The 17,190-nt window shown below is 59.1% G+C and overlaps 1 long non-coding RNA gene across 1 annotated transcript; it reads left to right on the forward strand.

Annotated features, from left to right (window-relative positions):
• Window positions 1-700: 700 nt before the first annotated feature.
• Window positions 701-1,988, forward strand: LOC122203902. Its single transcript, XR_006195391.1, has 3 exons — window positions 701-1,184; window positions 1,556-1,650; window positions 1,869-1,988. It is a non-coding gene; the product is annotated as an uncharacterized LOC122203902 (long non-coding RNA).
• The last annotated feature ends 15,202 nt before the right edge of the window (window positions 1,989-17,190 follow it).

Raw genomic sequence — 17,190 nt, forward strand, 5'->3', positions numbered from 1 at the left:
TTACAACGATTCCATGAGGTACTTGCTATTATAGCACCATTTTACAGATGAGAGCATTGAGGCCCAGAGAAATTAGGTGATGTGCACAAGCAGGGCAAAGAGCCAGATTCTCACACAGGAAACTGTTAACAGTGGCTGCTTCGGGAAGGGTCAAAGGGATGAGGGAGCATAAGGCAAGCTGAGAGCAAGCAGGACCCAGCAACACCCGCCCTGCCCCCCTCAGGTGGGACCTGTGTGACAATCCTCTGGCACTCCTGGCTGTCCAAGGACAAAGGAAAGGACAGAAAACAAATGGTTAAGCTGATAACTTCTCCATCAGTTTACAAACATCTTAGTAACGTCTGGAGAAAAGGGCCATCTTATCAATAGCCTAACATCCAGGAACTTAGTACTGTCTTAATGCTAATGCTTTGCTAGAAGGAAAACAGCCTTAGCTTGACAACAGCCAGGCCTCCAGTGATCTGTGGGTCTCCTTCAGCCTACGAAATCCCTTTAAGAAACTTCCCCTTGACTTTTCCTCTCTCAGCTCCATAGGATGTAACCAGTCACCCCTCACAACCCCAGCGCAGCTCTTCCTGCCCACGGGTCCTGTCCCTGAGCTTTAATAAAATCACCTTTTTACACCAAAGACGTCTTCAGCACAGAGCCTGATACAGGACTCGAACTCACGAACCCTGAGATCGAGACCCGAGCCGAAGTCGGACACTCAACCCACTGGGCCACCCAGGCGCCACTAGGGTGAAATATTCTTACGCTCAACTACTGCTTTTGTAAATGCAGAGTACCCACAACCCCCTCACTGCCCTCAGCCTGCAGTCTTGGCCCCGGGTGGTCGCACCAGCCTGTGGATGCTTCCAACAAGCAGCCCCCCCCCACCCCCCACTGCCTTCACAGAGCCACCCAGCAGCCATACTTCCCGCTCCCCTGGAAGGAATCCCACTTAGCATCTCCTGGAAACCCTGGGCCTGCACCCAGGTCCTTCTTCAGGCTCCAGGACACACAGGTTCCTGACACTGGACTGCGGCCAGAGGCCACCAGAGCTGGGAGGGACAGGGGGTCTCCTGGCCAAGCCCCTTGTTTTTCAGTATGAGGTCAGCCACGGCACGCCTGGGGTCACTTTCCATTCCCTCCGTTGTCCAGGACCAACTGCGTTCGCCCAGGCCCCCCAGAGCTGCGGGAGCAGAGTAAGAGGACTTCGGGAGTGGGTGGAGATGGGGAGATAAGAGGGGTGATAATTGCACAAAAGGTCATGAAATTGCATCAGAGGAGAGTGTGAAGAATAGGCAGGACAGAGGGTGGGGGCACAGGGTTGCCGGAGGGGGCTAGTCCCCGGGGCACGAGCCCAGCCCGCCCTGGGAAAGAGATTTTCCAGGAAGGACAGTGAAGTTAGGGGCGGGCTGGGGTGGGGGGAGGCTTTGCATTTGGAACAAACAGGTCACTGAGCCCCCAAGGGGAGGCCCCCCCAAGGCACCCAATTCCAGCTCCTCGGGCCCTGTTGGTCACCTCCAGGTTCCTCCCTTCTCTCATTGTCGGTGCTCATACCCTCATTATTCAGATTCCTTATCTGCAAATCTGTGCCCTCACTACCTTTTGCTGTGACCTCCAGATCAGAACTCACAAGGTTTCCTGGGCGTACATTCCCAGCTGAGGGTGAGTGAGCAGGCACCCTGACCCTCCGTCCGGGGCGGCCCTCTCCTACCAAAGGGTCCGAACGAGAACTATGTGGGCTGCCTGTAGGCGACACTACAGGAAGTGGCTCTCACAGCCACAGTGACCCTCGGGGGTAGGTTTGATCCCTATTCCCACTCACCTCAGGGAGGAGAAACTGAGGGCCAGAGAAGTGAAGTGACTCACCCCACGTCACACAGCTATGCGGCCGCTCGAGGATTTAGACCCGCACCCCCTCTGGCTCCTGCACCGCATCCGTCTCCAAAGCAAGGACTCGGTCCTGTCCATCTCTGCCCTCCAGTGTTCTGCCCGAGACCCAGCAAACAGTAAGGAAACCTTATGTTTTTATTTTATTTTTTTCAGTTGATTTATTTGTTTTGAGAGAGAGAGAGAGAGGGAGAGGCAGAAAGGGGGAGAGAGAGAATCCCAAGCGGGCTCAGCACTGTCAGCGCAGAGCCCAACGTGGGGCTCGAACTCGTGAACCATAAGATCAGGACCTGAGCCGAAGTCGGAAGCCTAGCAGACTGAGCCACCCGGGTGCCCCGGTGTGTGAATATTTTATTTTATTTTTTAAAAATGTTTATTTATTTAATTTGAGAGAGAGAGAGTGAGACAGAGAGCACGAGTGGGGGAGGGGCAGAGAGAGAGAGAGAGAGAGAGAGAGAGAGAGAATCCCAGGCAGGCTCCGTGCTGTCAGTGCAGAGCCCGACGTGGGGCTCGAACTGATGAACTGGGAGATCAGGACCTGAGCTGAGATCAAGAGCTGTATACTTACCGGACCGAGCCACCAGGAGCCCCAGCAGTGAGGAAACTTTAAAAGGAAGTTGAACGAAGTTTCAGACTGATCCCAAGAAAGACCCCCTCGCTCAACGTACAGAAACACTCCACCTTCCGCGGAGATGACACCCGCCCAGACAGGGCTCTAGTGCCGCCGTCACCTCCCACAAGGGGAAGGGCGAGTGGCTGTCGTGTCAAAGGACCTGGAGGTGGGTCCCCAGGGCCTTACGGCGCGAGCGAGAGTGAGGAGGGGTCTGTGATCAGTCCGTGATGTCCGTCGCGGACGCTGGGGTGTGGGGTGGTCCGTGTGCCCTAAAACACATGGAAGTTCGCATTCTCGTGTCACTGTGAGTCCCAGGGTGTCGCATGTAATTTTCAAAAAGTTAAAAACTCTCCTAGAAATATGGACCAATCAGGAACTGGAGGTGTATTTAATTCATTAAGGAAGGGCCCAGCAGGCCGGTAAAGGTGGTTGCTGGATGGGGGCGCCTGGGTGGCTCAGACGGTTAAGTGTCCCTCAGCTCAGGTCATGATCTCATGGTTTGTGGGTTCGAGCCCCACGTCGGGCTCTGTGCTGACAGCTCAGAGCCTGGAGCCTGCTTGGGAGTCTCTCTCTCCCTCTCTCTCTGCCCCTCCTCTGCTCATGCTCTCTCTCTCTCTCTCTCAAAAATAAATAAACATTAAAAACAGGAAACAAACATAACTTGCAAATTTACCATCTCAGCCATTTTCAAGCGTCTAGTTCAGGGGCACCAACTACACCCGCACCGCCCTGCGGCCACCGTCAGCCCCCAGCACTTTCTCGTCCTCCCGGACTGACTGATGCTCTGTCCCACCCCACGCTGACCCCAGCCCCCGGCGCCCACTTCTACCCTCTGTCTGCTCTAGGCCCTCACGGAAGGGGAGTCACGCGGTGTTTGTCTCTCATGACGGCTCTTTCCCTTCGTGTCGTGTCCTCGGGTTCGTCCATGTAGTCGCGGGTGTCAGAATCTCCTTTTTTTAAAAAAAGGTTTTTTTTTTTCTTAAAGGTTTTATGTATTTTTGAGAGAGACAGAGTGCGAGCGGGGGAAGATCAGAGAGAGAGGGAGACGCAGAATCCGAATCAGGCTCCGGGCTCCGAGCTGTCAGCACAGGACCCGACACGGGGCTGGAACCCACAAACTGTGAGATCATGACCTGAGCCAAAGTCAGATGCTTAACCGACTGAGCCACCCAAGTGCGACTGAGCCACCCAGGTGCCCCTCCTTTTTTTTTTTTTTTTCTTTTAAATAATTTCTGTGCCTCATGTGGGGATTGAACTAGCCAGGTGTCCCAGAATTTCTTTCTCTTTCCAAGGCTGAATAGTATTGCGTTATGGGGAGAGACCACATTCTGATTGTCCGTTGTCCATTCATACGGCGATGGACCCTGGGGTTTCTTCCACATTTTAGCTGTTGTGAATAAGGCTGCTGTGAACAAGGGATGTACAAATATCTCAGCATCCTGCTTTCAACTCTGTGGGGCACGTCCACACAGGTGGCAGGGTTGGATCACCGGGTACTTCTATTTTCACTCCTTTGAGGAGCCTCCATACTGTTTCCCACAGCGGTGGCCCCAGTTTGCACTCCCGCCGCGCGTGCACGGGGGCTCCCCTCGCTCCCCATCCTCACCAATACTTGTTATTTTTTGAGTTCTTAAAAATAGACACCCAAGTGGGCGTGAAGTGGTTTCTCGCCCCGGTGTTGATTTGCATTTCCCTAAAGATGAGCATCTTCTCGTGCGAGCGCTGGGCGTTCGTTTGTCTTCTCTGGAAAGACGTCCGTCCGGGTCCTCTGACCCGTTCGGGTGGTTTGAGGTCCTCACCTTATCTAGACCCAGCCCAGCCTGTTTACTGTGTGCGGCTGCTTCGGGCCACATCTGCAGGGCTACTGCAATGGTCTGTGCAGTGGCAAAGCCGTATTTGCCACCCGGCCCTCCGGGGAAGCTGTGCGCCGACCCTCCCCTGGAATTGCTAAGCGGTCCTCGGATGGGCCTAGTAAATGACACTGCGGTAGGACAGTGAGAGGGCACACTACTGTCCTTACCAGGAGTTCCACTCAACTCCTGTCCCTGCCGCCCTGCCCACAAGGCTCCCTGCTCCTCAGACCTGGCTGACACTTTGCCGGCGGGGAGGGGGGGCCTGGGGGCAGCGTCCTCCCCCACCCTGACCACCCCCTCACCACCTGGCTCCGGGTAGCAGAGAGGGATGAGGTGGGTCCCCTCCAGGCGCTGGGCGTTTCAGTTACCTCCTTGGAAAGTGGGAGAGGCCCCAAAGAGAATTAAGTAGAGCAATGGAGAGGAGCCAGCTTCTTCTAGAAGAGTCCTCCAGAACGACAGGGCACCTCCCTGCCCCCGGGTCCCAAGCCGACTCCTGCCCTCGGGAAGCGCTACTGAAGTCAGAGCTCATTCTGGAAAGGGCTTTGACTTCCTCCGGGGGAATGTAGGCAAAGCTTCTCAGGGCACAGGTTAGATCTCAGGCCTTCAGACTTTGCTTAAGCAAAGGAAGGATCTCCCCCAACCCCACCCCTGCCTTTGCTCTGGAGGTGGTGTTGGTTCTGAAACGCTGGGAGGGGGTGGGGTGGGACTACACCTCTTGGACCCCTACAAGTGGGAAGGTGACAGCCTGAGGGCTTCCAAGGAGGCTCCCGGCTCTCCCGCCCTGGCCTGGCCCGCCAGCCCCCTCCAGCCCTGGGCCCAGAGGGAAGGGCTACACCTGTGTCCCTCCAGGCAGAGAATTCTGGTAGCTTTATAACTCAAAGCATGAACTTCCCCAACAACCCAGAAATCCTATCCCCAAGTCCTGCACAGGAAAGGTTCACTGCAGCTAACAGCCCAGAGCTGGAAACGAATGTCCATCAGCAAGAGAAGGAAAAACAAATTGCGGGAATATTCTCAACAACCCGAGGGTCTAGACCGAGTCCAGCACCCGTGTGGACGAGCCTTAAAACTCTCCATGCACAGTACAGGCAGCTGGACACAGACACCCCGACGGACGCCAGCGTCCACTGGCAGGGCTCGGTCACCGCGACCACGAGACCAGATCCCTGCTCTGGGGCAGAGGGATCCCTGGGTCTCGGGGGGACGGACGTGTCCTGTGGTGACTGAGGTCGTGCTGGACACATGGCTTAAGACGCACTGCGATGTTAGCATTTCACCGCGAAGGAGGGGCCCCTGGGTAGCTCAGTCGGCTAAGCGTCCCACTGTGGCTCAGGTCACGATCTCACAGTCGGTGGGAGCCCACGTGGGGCTCTGGGCTGACAGTGTGGAGCCTGCTTGGGATTCTCTCTCTCCCTCTCTCTTGGCCCCTCCCCTGCTCACTCTCTCCTCTCTCAAAAATAAACATTAATTTTTTTTAAGTCATGGATATGAGTTACACCCCATGAAGTTCATTTTAAAGGGAGGCACTGACACGTGACGCCGTGTGGATGAACCTGGAAAGCATCCTGGGAAGTGAGAAGCCAGATCCCAAAGGCCGCGCCTTGTAGGATTCCTTTTGCGTGAAATGTCGGGACTGGGCAAGTCCAGAGACAGAAAGCAGGCTGGTGGCTGGCAGGGGCTGGCGGGGACAGGGAGGGTCTCCCGGGCTGGGGGCAGGTGGGCGGGGCCCTCAGGCAGGTCTGGTGCCAGTGTCCTCCAGGGCCTGGAGGGAAAAGGACTGAGCCACCGGCGGGCACGGGGACCGCACGCTTCCCCCAGCATCTCCTCCCACATGGAGGGTTCCAGTACTTACCCTCCAGCAGCTCCCCAATGAAGCCTGGACTGGTCCCGCAGAAGGCCTTAGCAGAGAGCCTGGAGGGGTGACTCAGCCTGACTCGGACTTGAGCCGCCCTGCTGAGGGAGGACAGACAGTCACGCGCCTGGCAGGACATCTTACAGGTATGCAGAAACCCGGCCGGCCTGAGTCACCACAGGACTTGGACAGGGACAGGCCAGGGGCTGGGGCTGCGTCAGAGTCCCCCCCACCCAGCCCTGGGCCCCAGCCCCAGAATTCTCCCAACCTGGCCTCGCTGCCTCACCTGCCGTCCAGGTGTTTCTCCGGGCCCACGTCGATGCCCCCTCCCGCCTCCCCTCCCCACCTGCTTCCTGCCCCCCCCTCCCCGCCCCGCCAGACTCCAGGAGCACCCCAGGGCCCTCCACACCCTCGCTGCCTTCGCACCCCGCTCTGTGCTGGCGGGCACCGAGGCAGGTGCGGGCTCCTGTGAATTGTTTAGCCTCAAGTGGGTTGCTGAATTCATGGATTTTCATAGTATAAACAGAGTAACTCCAGGCTGAGGAGTACCACAAACCAAGATCCCTCCGGGCAGTACATCTGAGGTCGGGTTAGACTTTTTTGAGAAGGACAGATTACATAACCGTGTGGAGACGGGTCTATTTGTCGGACGCTGGCAGGCTCAAACGCCAGAAGGTCAAAGGTCACATGCTGCACAGCCCACTCCGTGGCCTGTGTGGGATGCGTAAGGGCAGAGACAGGCAGGTTGGTGGCTGCCGGGGCCCGGAGCAGGAGGCCAGTGACCAGTGACTGCTCACCGGCCCAGGGCTTTATTTTGGGGTGGGGAGAATGTTCTGGAACCAGATAGACGTGGCGGGCGCACAACGCTGGACGTGCTAAATGCCCCCGAGCTGCTCCCGGGTTCAGTGAACCGGTGGTCTTGTACCATGGAACCACCCCCCCAAAAAACCCAGACGTGTCCTGAGCGAGGGTCTGGCCTGGGGGAGGTGCTCTGAGGGGCAGGCTCCGCTCTGAGCGGTGGTCCTGCCACCCTCCCCATTTCACAGGTGAGAAAGCCAAGGGCCAACTGGCCCAGGGTCTCCCACTGGCACGTGTGACCCTGGATGTGAGTCTGGCGTCCGTGCGCCACGGGGCTGGTGTGACCCAGCACCGATGTCAGAGGCCCCAGATTCTTTTTTTAAAGCTTACTTATTTATTGAGAGAGAGACAGGGACAGAGTGCTAGTGGGGGAGGTCAGAGAGAGAGGGAGACACAGGATCGGAAGCAGGCGCCAGGCTCCGAGCCGTCAGCCCAGAGCCCAATGATGCAGGGCTCGAACCCACGAACTGCAAGATCGTGACCTGAGCCGAAGTCGGACGCCCAACCGACTGAGCCCCCCAGGCGCCCTGCCAGACTCTTTTTTAAAGGTTTATTTATTGGGGTTCCTGGGGGGCTCAGTCGGTTAAGCGGCCGACTTCGGCTCGGGTCATGATCTCGCGGTCCGTGAGTTCGAGCCCCGCGTCGGGCTCTGTACTGACAGCTCAGAGCCTGGAGCCTGTTTCAGATTCTGTGTCTCCCTCTCTCTCTGCCCCTCCCCCGTTCATGCTCTGTCTCTCTCTGTCTCAAAAATAAATAAAAAAACGTTAAAAAAAATTTAAAAAAAATAAATAAAGGTTTATTTATTTATTGAGAGAGAGAAGGGAGGGGGGCGGAGAGAGAGAGACAGCAGGGAAGGAGGGAGAGAGGAGAGACAGAATCCCAAGCAGCTGTCAGCCAGGAGCCGGATGCAGGTCTCAATGTCACGACCGTGAGATCATGAGCTGAGCCGAAATCAAGAGTCAGACGCTTAACCGACTGAGCCCCCCAGGTGCCCCATCCATTTTCTTTTAACTACAGGGGCAGCCTGGTGGAGAGTTCGAGTCTAGCATCAGGCTTTCTGCTGTCAGCGAGGAGCCTACTTGGGATCCTGTCTCCCTCCCTCTCTGCCCCTCCCCCACTCTCAAAATAAATAAAAGTAAACTGAAAAAATGTACGTTATGATTCGTATACCATAGAATTCACAATCTTAAAGCGAACATCTCCGCGGCGTTTAGTATGTTCAGAGCTGTGCGATCACCACCACCACGAACTCCGGAACATTTCCATCCCCAACAGAAGAAACCCCATCCCCATGAACAGCCGCGCACCTGACAACCCCCAATCCCCCCTCTGTGTCCGTGGCCCTGCTCTGAGCACTCTGTGGGAGGGATCACACGCTACGCGGTCTTTTGTGTCTGGCGTCTTTCGTGCCGCGTGAGCTGTGGCGTTTTGTCTGCACCGGAGCTGGGTCGGGCCTCATCCCTGTTTCCTGCTGAATAATATTCCCCTTTGTGGGTAGACCCTTTGTTTTTAACCGTCAGTTGACAGATATTTGTTTTCTCTACGCTTGGCCGTTATGGGAATGGCCACAAAGCAAGCACGACAGAGACCCATCCGGGCAAGGCCCGGGGGCCCGCATCTGGGGCGGAAGAGAAGCCCGGGAGGCATCGTCTGGCCCCGGCGCCCTGCGCTTCCCGCCAGCTCCCCTGTCGTTAGGTGGGGACTCAGCCTAGGTAGGGATGGCGATTGGTGCCCACTGAGGGGCCTCTGCTTGGGCAGCCTCTGCCGGGGCATCCCGGCTGCTCCCTGCTGGTCCCGGGCACGGCTGACAGTCCGGCAACAACCCCCCACCGCAGCCCCTGATGCTTCCCGTGGGGTGCCAGCTCCACCCTTCCTGCTGCTCCCGGTGTCCTTGACCCGCCCTTTCGAGCACATCTGGAAATCCCGTCGGCTCTAGATTCAAAACAGATCCAGGATCTGGCCATTTCTCCCCCCCTGCGTGAGTGTCCCTAACAAGTCACCACAAACCGGAGGCTGAAGTACAATGACTCCTCTCGCAGCTCGGGAGGCCAGAGCCCTAAACCGAGGTGTGGCACGGCTGTGCGCCCTCCTGAACTTCTGGGGGCCACGGGTGTCCCTTTCTTGTGACTGCATCCCTCCCATCGCTGCCTCTGTCTCCACGTGGCTTCTCTGGGTCTGTGTTTCTCCTCTTGTCGTAAGAACACCCATCACTGGATTTAGAAACATCTCAGTTGAACACGACCTCATCTTAACCGGCACATCTGCAAAACCTTCTTTCTAAATAAGGCCACATTCTGAGTTTGCAGGTCGACATGAATCTTGGAGGACATTATTCAGCCCAGCATAAGACCTCACCCAGGTGGGAGACAGGCATGCGGTTCTTTAAAACCCCCAACAAGCCCACGTCGCCCCGAGCAGGACCCAGCTCTTTGGCCCTGGACGCCACGTGCGTCCCTCCTCTGGCCGTGGCGCTCTTGCCAGTTCTCCTGCCCCAGGGCCTTTGCACTAACTTTCACTCTGCCGGGAGGGACCTGTCCTCCCCCAGCTCTCCCCTAGGTCCTGGTCTCCCCACTTAGGACCGTAAGGCCCCCTTTCTCCCAGGGCCCCTTTTGCCATCTAACAGACCTTATGCTTTACTTCTCATGGTGTTTATTGTGCGTCTCCCTCACTGGAACGAGCACTCCAAGACATGAGGATTTTCCAGAAGCTACATCGGTACCTGGCCCCCAGGAAGCCGTCGGAGGATATTTGTCGTGTGAATGGTCACGTGCGCTGTCCCTGTCCGATGTCCCAGACCTGATGAAGTAAGCATTACCGTCACCCTACGCCAGTCAGCATCCCGGTGGGGAACAGAGCCCTACTCCAGAGGCATCACTGGACCTTAGGGGCCTCGCAAGGCCTGCAAGGCAGGGCTGGGGCTGGGGCCCAGACAGGAGGCCTGCTTGCAGAATTCAGTGCTGGGAGGGCAGCGGAGGTGGGGACTAGGGGCCCCTGTGGCCCAGGCCTCCGCTTGGCCACACCCAGGAGGGACCCGGCTCCAGGAACCGGAGACCCATCCGCCATTGCCAGGTGTGGACAGAGATGCCACAGGACAGCTGCCTCGGGGGAGGAAATGGGGGCTCTGGGCAGAGCCGGGGCTCGGGCAGAGGCCTCGGGGCCCTGGTCCAAGCCCTGCATCACCAGAGCCCCCGGGCTTGGGAGAAGCGTCCGGAGGCGGGAGTCCAGCCTTCAGACAGGGCAGGGCGAGGCTCTCCTGCGGGTGTCCAGGATGGGAGCTGAGCTCTGAACCCACACGCCTACCACACCCATCCTCCTCCTCGGCCAGCACCAACCCTCCCTCGCTTCCCGTAACCAGGTGTGGGGCCTTGGGCGACTTACTTTCATCCTTTTTAATTGGTTTCTTCTCTGTAAAATGGGGCCATAATCTACTGGAATGCTTCCAGCTTCCTGGGTGCTGGGCACCCCGTGGGCACGCGCCTCCTGCCTTTTTGGGGTCAGAGCCCCGAATCGGGTCCGGCTGACCAGCTGTCAGTAGGAGCAATGCTTTAGCCCCCGTGTTGGAGCTCTGGACGGCTCCTCCCGAGCTGCTTCCCCTGGCATCTGAGGCGGCCCCGGGGAGCCCCCGCCACCCCTGCAACGACCTCATAGCAGGAGCGAGCAATAAAGCGGTAAGGTTTTGAGTCGCTGCGCTCCAGGGAGTTGTTTGTTACTACGTGTGACCCGGCCTGTCCTGACTGAGGATCAAGGAGCTGACTGTTCGACACGCTGAGATCAGCGCCCAGCACACGCGCATACCCGGCAGATGATTCAGGGAGTCAGGCGGCCGTGCAGCCCCGACGTGTGTGCCTGACGTGTCCACTCTGCTCCGTGGTGAGCTGGCTCGTGCGGCCCTTCGGGACTCCCGGCAGCCGGTCCCCTCTCCGGCCCCGCCCACGCCGGGCTCGCCCGCCACTGGACACGCCCCGGAAGCACTGGCCCCGCCCCCGGGCCCGCCCACACGGGCCCGGCTCCTCCCCCGAGCGCAGGCGCTCCAGCGGGCATCTCCCCAGGGGCCTCCTGGGCGCCTCTTGGGCCTCAGCCCAGACGTCCCTCCTCCCACCAGAGCCGGTCGGTCTACGCCGTGTGACCGCGGCCTCCTTTACCTGCAGGACCCGTCGCAGGGTGGTGGGTCCCAGCCTGTCACCGAGTTAAAGGTGTGGGAAAAAGGGGGCTGTCGCAGATTAAAAGATTTATTGGGTTGGGGGGTGGACCAAATGGGCGAGGGGCACTAAGGAGGACACTTGTTGGGATGAGCGCTGGGTGTTCTCTGTAAGTGATCAGTCACTAAATTCTATTCCTGAAACCATTATTACACTGTATGTTAACTAACTCGGATGTAAATTAAAAATTAAAAAAAAAAAAAGATTTACACACATAAACACGTGGCCCCGGACCAGGTCTTTGGTTGTAAAACGTTTGGAGGAGGGCGCCTGGGCGGCTCAGGTCATGATCTCATGGTCTGTGAGTTCCAGCCCCGCGTGGGGCTCTGTGCTGACAGCTGGGAGCCTGGCGCCTGCTTCGGATTCTGTGTCTCCCTCTCTCTCTCCGCCCCTCCCCAGCTCACACTCTGTCTCTGTTTCTCTCTCAAAACTAAATAAACATTAACATTTTCTTTTTAAATCTAGGTGCTGTGTATGTGGCTGTGCATCAGACTTTTTCTAAAGGCTGTACATTTTCACCACGGAGGGAAGAGAAACACTAAGTGTGAGAGATTCAAGAGTACTTCTTGTACATTCCCATATGTTTGCTTTAAACACCTTCTCATTAGGATTCGATACATATAAAATAATGTCTGTAGCACATAGAAAAAGGCATTGTGAGATATGGACGACCTCAAAGCCGCCGCTGACCCGTCCAGTTCTCTCAGCCCCTCGGAGGTGGTCAGTGCCTCAATTTTGTGTTTATCGTTCCTTTGCTTTAACTCTTAATTCAGGTGTCACTGATCCGCAGTCAGTGCGCTAATCTTTTTACTTTTTTATTTTTTTAATGTTTATTTACTTTTGAGAGAGAGAGACACACACACACAGAGCGTGAGTGCAGGAGGGGCAAAGAGAGGGGGAGACACAGAATCTGAAGCGGGCTCCAGGCTCCGAGCTGTCAGCACAGAGCCCGACGCGGGGCTCGAACTCACAAACCAGGAGATCACGACCTGGGCTGAAGTCGGACGCTTTCACCAACGGAGCCCCCTAGGCGCCCCAGTGCACTGATCCTAAGGATAATTTCACAGACGTGTTCAGTGTAACCAGTGCTCTCTGCAAGACGCAGGGTTTTCCCGGACCCCAGAAGCTCTTGGGTGCCCTCATCGCTCCCTGCCAGAGAACTATCGTGGCCTGTTTCTGTGTAGGTGAGGGTTACCTGGTCTTGGGCTTTGGAAAAGTGGGTCGTACGGAGCCCACTGCGCCTGGCGCCTTCCAGAGAGCATCACGTCTGTCAGATGCACCCACGAAGTCGCGTCACTCGCTGGCTGCCGCAAAGCAACGCTCGCGTATGTGCAATGTGCACCTGTGTGTATGTGTCTACGCGTGCGTGTGTATGTAGCCGTATTGCTTGTTTTTGAACTTTCTAAAACTGGCATCCGAGCTTCAGGGCGCACGGCCGGAGGCCCCGACGGAAGTGCTCCGTGCGGGGCTCCCGTGCCACCTACAAGCCTGTAAATCGTACGTGACGGACAGTCACGCAAATCCTTTCTTATCCACTGTGTCCCGCTGATCTCCCCCCTGCACCCCCACTGAAAAACCCAGATTTTCCTCCATGTACTTATCCATTTCAGTATTTTTTCTAAGTTTATTTATTTTGAGAGAGGGAGAGAGAAAGGGAACGCAAGCAGGGGAGGGGCAGAGAGAGAGGGAGAGAGAATCCCAAGCGGCCTCCGCGACCCCAGCAAAGAGCCCGACTCGGGGCTCGAACCCACAACCCTGGGATCGTAACCTCAGCCCAAATCAAGAGTCAGACGCTCAACCTACTGAGCCCCCCGGGCGCCCCCAAGAGTGCCTTTTAATTTTCTTCTCAACTTTCTAACATCTGCCTGGTTTCCTCCTTGGGCAAAATCTTTAACACCTCTTCGTTTTTATAGCTCTGTGAGTCATGGTTTTCCCTGTTTTGACCGTCTTGTAACGAGAGCACATGTGGCCTTCCGCCCGCTCTCCTCATGGCACGTGGTGTGGACGAGCCCCGTGTCTGCCGCCTCCCATGGCGGCTCGTCAGCCGGGCACCTCCTGTCTCCTCTTCTGTGACGCATCTACTGTGTCCCGGCCCGCCAGGCCACGATGGAGGAGATCGCCTGGAACACGCCTGGAATGGAGTGGGTGCTAGGCAAACAGCTGGGCGGTGAATGGACGTGCGGAGGTGTGTCTGCCGGACGCACGCGGCCAACACTTCTTGAGGCCTCGGGACCTTTGCTCGGCACCAGGCGGGTAGGAGAGGAAAGCTGAAGGGGCCCTGGGCTGCCAGACGTCTCCAACTCGGGGAGGGGAGGGCAAGGATGGAAGTCCTGTCCTTCTCATGTCTGTCCTCCCCTCTCCTTGTCCTTCTGGCCCGCCCACAGAAGCCCTGTGGAAGCCCACAGGCCGCTCACAATGGCCCCTTGGTGTGCATTTGGAAGAGGAGGCTGGAAATCGAAGCTCCCGTTTGGGGTGTGCTGGAGGTCCTCCTTGCCGGGCTGCTCGCCGTGTCCGTGGGTCCGTGTGCTCTGGTGTGCTTGGGTTGTTGTGACCGTGGCACCTGGGGAGGACGGTCTTGGGTCGTCCCTGCGCCCGGTTTCACCGAGTGTAGGGCTGCGCGAGACAACACCGGCGTCTGGGCCGGAGAACTGCTTAGGGGATGCCCTGCTTTCCAAACCGCTAAGCGCGTTCTCCAACCTCCCCCCGCCGAAAGCCCCTTTTCATCTCCTCTCTGGTTCCCCCGCTGACAAGTGATAACTTTGGCACGTGGTCCAGATCAACCTGCGGGAGACGTGGCTTTCACGGGGGTGGCGGCCGAGCCCCCGTCCGGCCCCGTCCCAGCCTCGCTGCTGAGTCCACACCCCGACAGCCCTGGACTGACCCGGGACAGGGCCCATCTCCTCCTCCCTGCTCCTCCCTGGACCAAGGCAGGCCTGCAGGCCCGGGGTCTCAGACCCACTGCCTCAGGAGCTCGGCAGGGGCCTGTGTAGGACCAGGGGGAGCACGGGGACTGCAGAAGCCACTTTAGGCACATTTGCGCTTTTGAGCACCTGGTGCCGATGCGTCCGGGACGTGGGTGGGGGGTGGGACTCCTCTGCTCCAGCCTGGAGGCCACACCGGGGACCCCACCCCCCCACCCCAGGCAGAGCCACCGGGGCGGCAGGTGGGGAGGGGACGGGGAGGGGGCTCACAGAGTGGGTGAGGAAACACCCCCCCCCCCCCCCCCGCGCACGAACCCCCAGGGGAGGGAAACTGGGGTCTCGGCGAAAATGTGTGCAGAACGTTCACGTCCACGGCCGCTCGCTCTCCGTGGCCAAAAGGAGGGACCCCCTCCCCCCACCATCGCTGTCCGTCCACGGATGAACAGAGAAACAAAACGTGGCAGAGCCCCACGAGGAACAAGGAACGGAGCTCTGATTCTCTCTGCAGCACCTGGAAAGACACATCACGTGGCAGCAGCAGACACGAAACACCTGCTGTCGCGCGGTCTCCTCTGAGCCCAGACACCTGGAGTGAGCAAGTGCACGGGGGACCCGCGGGAACGGAACGGGTGGCCCAGGACCCGGTCAGGTGAGCGGCCCAGGGCTAAGACTTAGAGGGAGCAGAAGCAAAGGCCAGCGACTCCCAGCCCCTGACTGTTTGAGAGGTGGGAGGGGAAGGCCCAGAGGCGGGGTGGCAGGTGGGGGAGGGGCAGCTGGAGGCTGGCCTTTGGGGCCGGGTCCGCGGGAAGGGCAGAGTCCAGCCTGAGCTGGGCAGCTGGGATTGCATCAGGGTCCGAGCTGCCGCGGCCTGGGGCTCCCCGGGCCGTCCTGGGTGACGGAACCCCGGCCGCCTCCCGGGCGGCGATGAGGGGCGGCAGATCCCAGGACACACGGACACCCGTGTGTCAGCTCTCAGCCTTGGCTGCCCGTGCAGACCCCTGGGGGCTCTGTTCCTCCCGGGACGCGCCCGGTGCCTGGTTATGGCACCCGGTCAGCACCCTGTCCCCTTTGCAGGGCACCCAGCGTCCCCACACCACACCAGCCCGGGACACGCAGATGTGCACAGAGCTGCCGGTGCCCGAGAAGCGAGCCTCACGATAGATCCGTGCGCTGCGTGGGCTGTCGCGGGGACCTGCCAGTGTCCTTGCCCGTGCCCCCTCCCCCGCCCCCCAGCCCCGTTCTGTGGCCGCTCGGTCTCTGAGGCAGGGGGAGCAGTCATATTGCCTCCTTATCACCCCTTCACATCTCAGTGCATCGACACCCCAAGGAAAGCCTGTCAGCAGGGCACCTTCTGGGGCGCCGTTTGCTCCTCGAGCTCTGCCCTCTCCCCGCTCCCCCTTGTGCTGCTCCCAAAAGCCGCTGTGTTACCCTCCCCTTGCCGGCTGGCCCCTCCCGCTGCACCCCCTGACCACAGGGTGCTGGCCTCTCCCGGCCGCAATCCCCCCACAGAGGCTTAACACCATGACGCCTGCTTCCCCTCCCTGGACGACAGATCAAACGATCAATTCATTAAATCGAAGCCATGGCCTGGCCGGGCAGGAGGAGGGACCCCTGCGTGCGGCTGAGTCGGCATCTGTCACTTGCACATTCACTCGACAAACATCAGGTGAGCCAGGTACTGTTGTAGGTGTGGGGCCACAGCACAGAAGAGACCGGCCGAATCGTTGTGGTCTAGTAGGAGGAAAGACAGCCGGCCAGACACGGGGGGAGTGTATAAATATACAAACGGACCAGGGAGGGGGGCGCTCAGAGTGGCGTTGCCGCACGGGTGACGTCAGACACAGAGTTCTGCACGCAGGAGGAGCGAGGCGGGAGCAGGCCTGGTGGTCTGGGGCGAGGCTGGACGGAGCGGCCCGGGGAGGGAAGGGGCCAGTGAGGGCAGGGCCACCGTGAGGACTCGGGGGTCAGGGCAGGGGCCCGGTCTGGTGGGCGTTCCACAGGCTCCCGTGGCTGCCACGTGGGGAACACAGGCCGGGGCCAGTGCGGTGCAGGGGATCAGTCAGGGCTGCTGGAACATTCCAGGCAGGGCGGAGGGGCACATCCGGGCGTGTCTGGAAGGTGGAGCCGGGACCATGCACGGACTGGGTGGGAGGTTTGTGAGAAAAGGTGATGAGGCGTCGCCTGAGTACGTGGAAAGTGGCCCGTCCTCTGTCGGGAGGGACAGCCTTGGGGAAGCTCGGGGCCCTGGTTTTTCCCCCATGATGCTGGAGCTGAATGGCCGGTCGGATCTTCCAAGGTGGGCACGGTGGTTTCCTCAGAATGCAGACGGCACTCGATTGCCCAGGAGAGGTGGGTCTGTCCCCTCCCTTGGCTCAGTGGCCCGAGACCGTGGCAGGAGCCAGCCCGCTGGCCCCCTGACGAGGTCTCATCACTGGTGCACCGTGCCCCCGCTCTTGAGGTCTCGCCCTCGGCCCCAGCTGCCACCTGGCCACAAGTCCCAACAGCCGCCAGGGGAGACCCGCTCGGCCGCACCCCGGTGACCAGACACAGGACAGAAGTAGATTGGCATCGCTGCTCTAAGCCACAAGCTTTGGGCGGCCTGTCACGGTGTCCTGCCCGGGGAGAGAGGGCAGCTGGCACCAGGTTCGGTCCGCTTTGGTTTTCTCTCATTTCTCCGGAAGCACCAGGGTCCTGCCACCCTTTGGAGGCTCAGGGAGGGCCACCTGGGCCAGCAAGGGCCCGATTCCCGGTGGGGGCCAGTGGCTGCGACCCACAGGGGCCTGCGGACGCCCTGGGAGCTGGGAGGAGCTGGCCGGCCCTGGCTCTGGCTCTGTCACTCGTGCGGGTGCTGGCTCAGTCCCCAGAGCTGTGGAGGAACGTCTGCTCACCATCTTTGGGGCCAGCATCAGGTGCCCCCCCCCCCCATATCCACACCCACTGGGACACAGGGAGAGCACAGGAGTCGAGCTCACTCTCAGAGCGTGGCTGCCTGGGTTTCGCTCCCAGGCCCCTCGCCCGC

Source organism: Panthera leo, chromosome D3, assembly GCF_018350215.1.
Source record: "Panthera leo isolate Ple1 chromosome D3, P.leo_Ple1_pat1.1, whole genome shotgun sequence".
NCBI classification, from domain to species: domain Eukaryota; kingdom Metazoa; phylum Chordata; class Mammalia; order Carnivora; family Felidae; genus Panthera; species Panthera leo.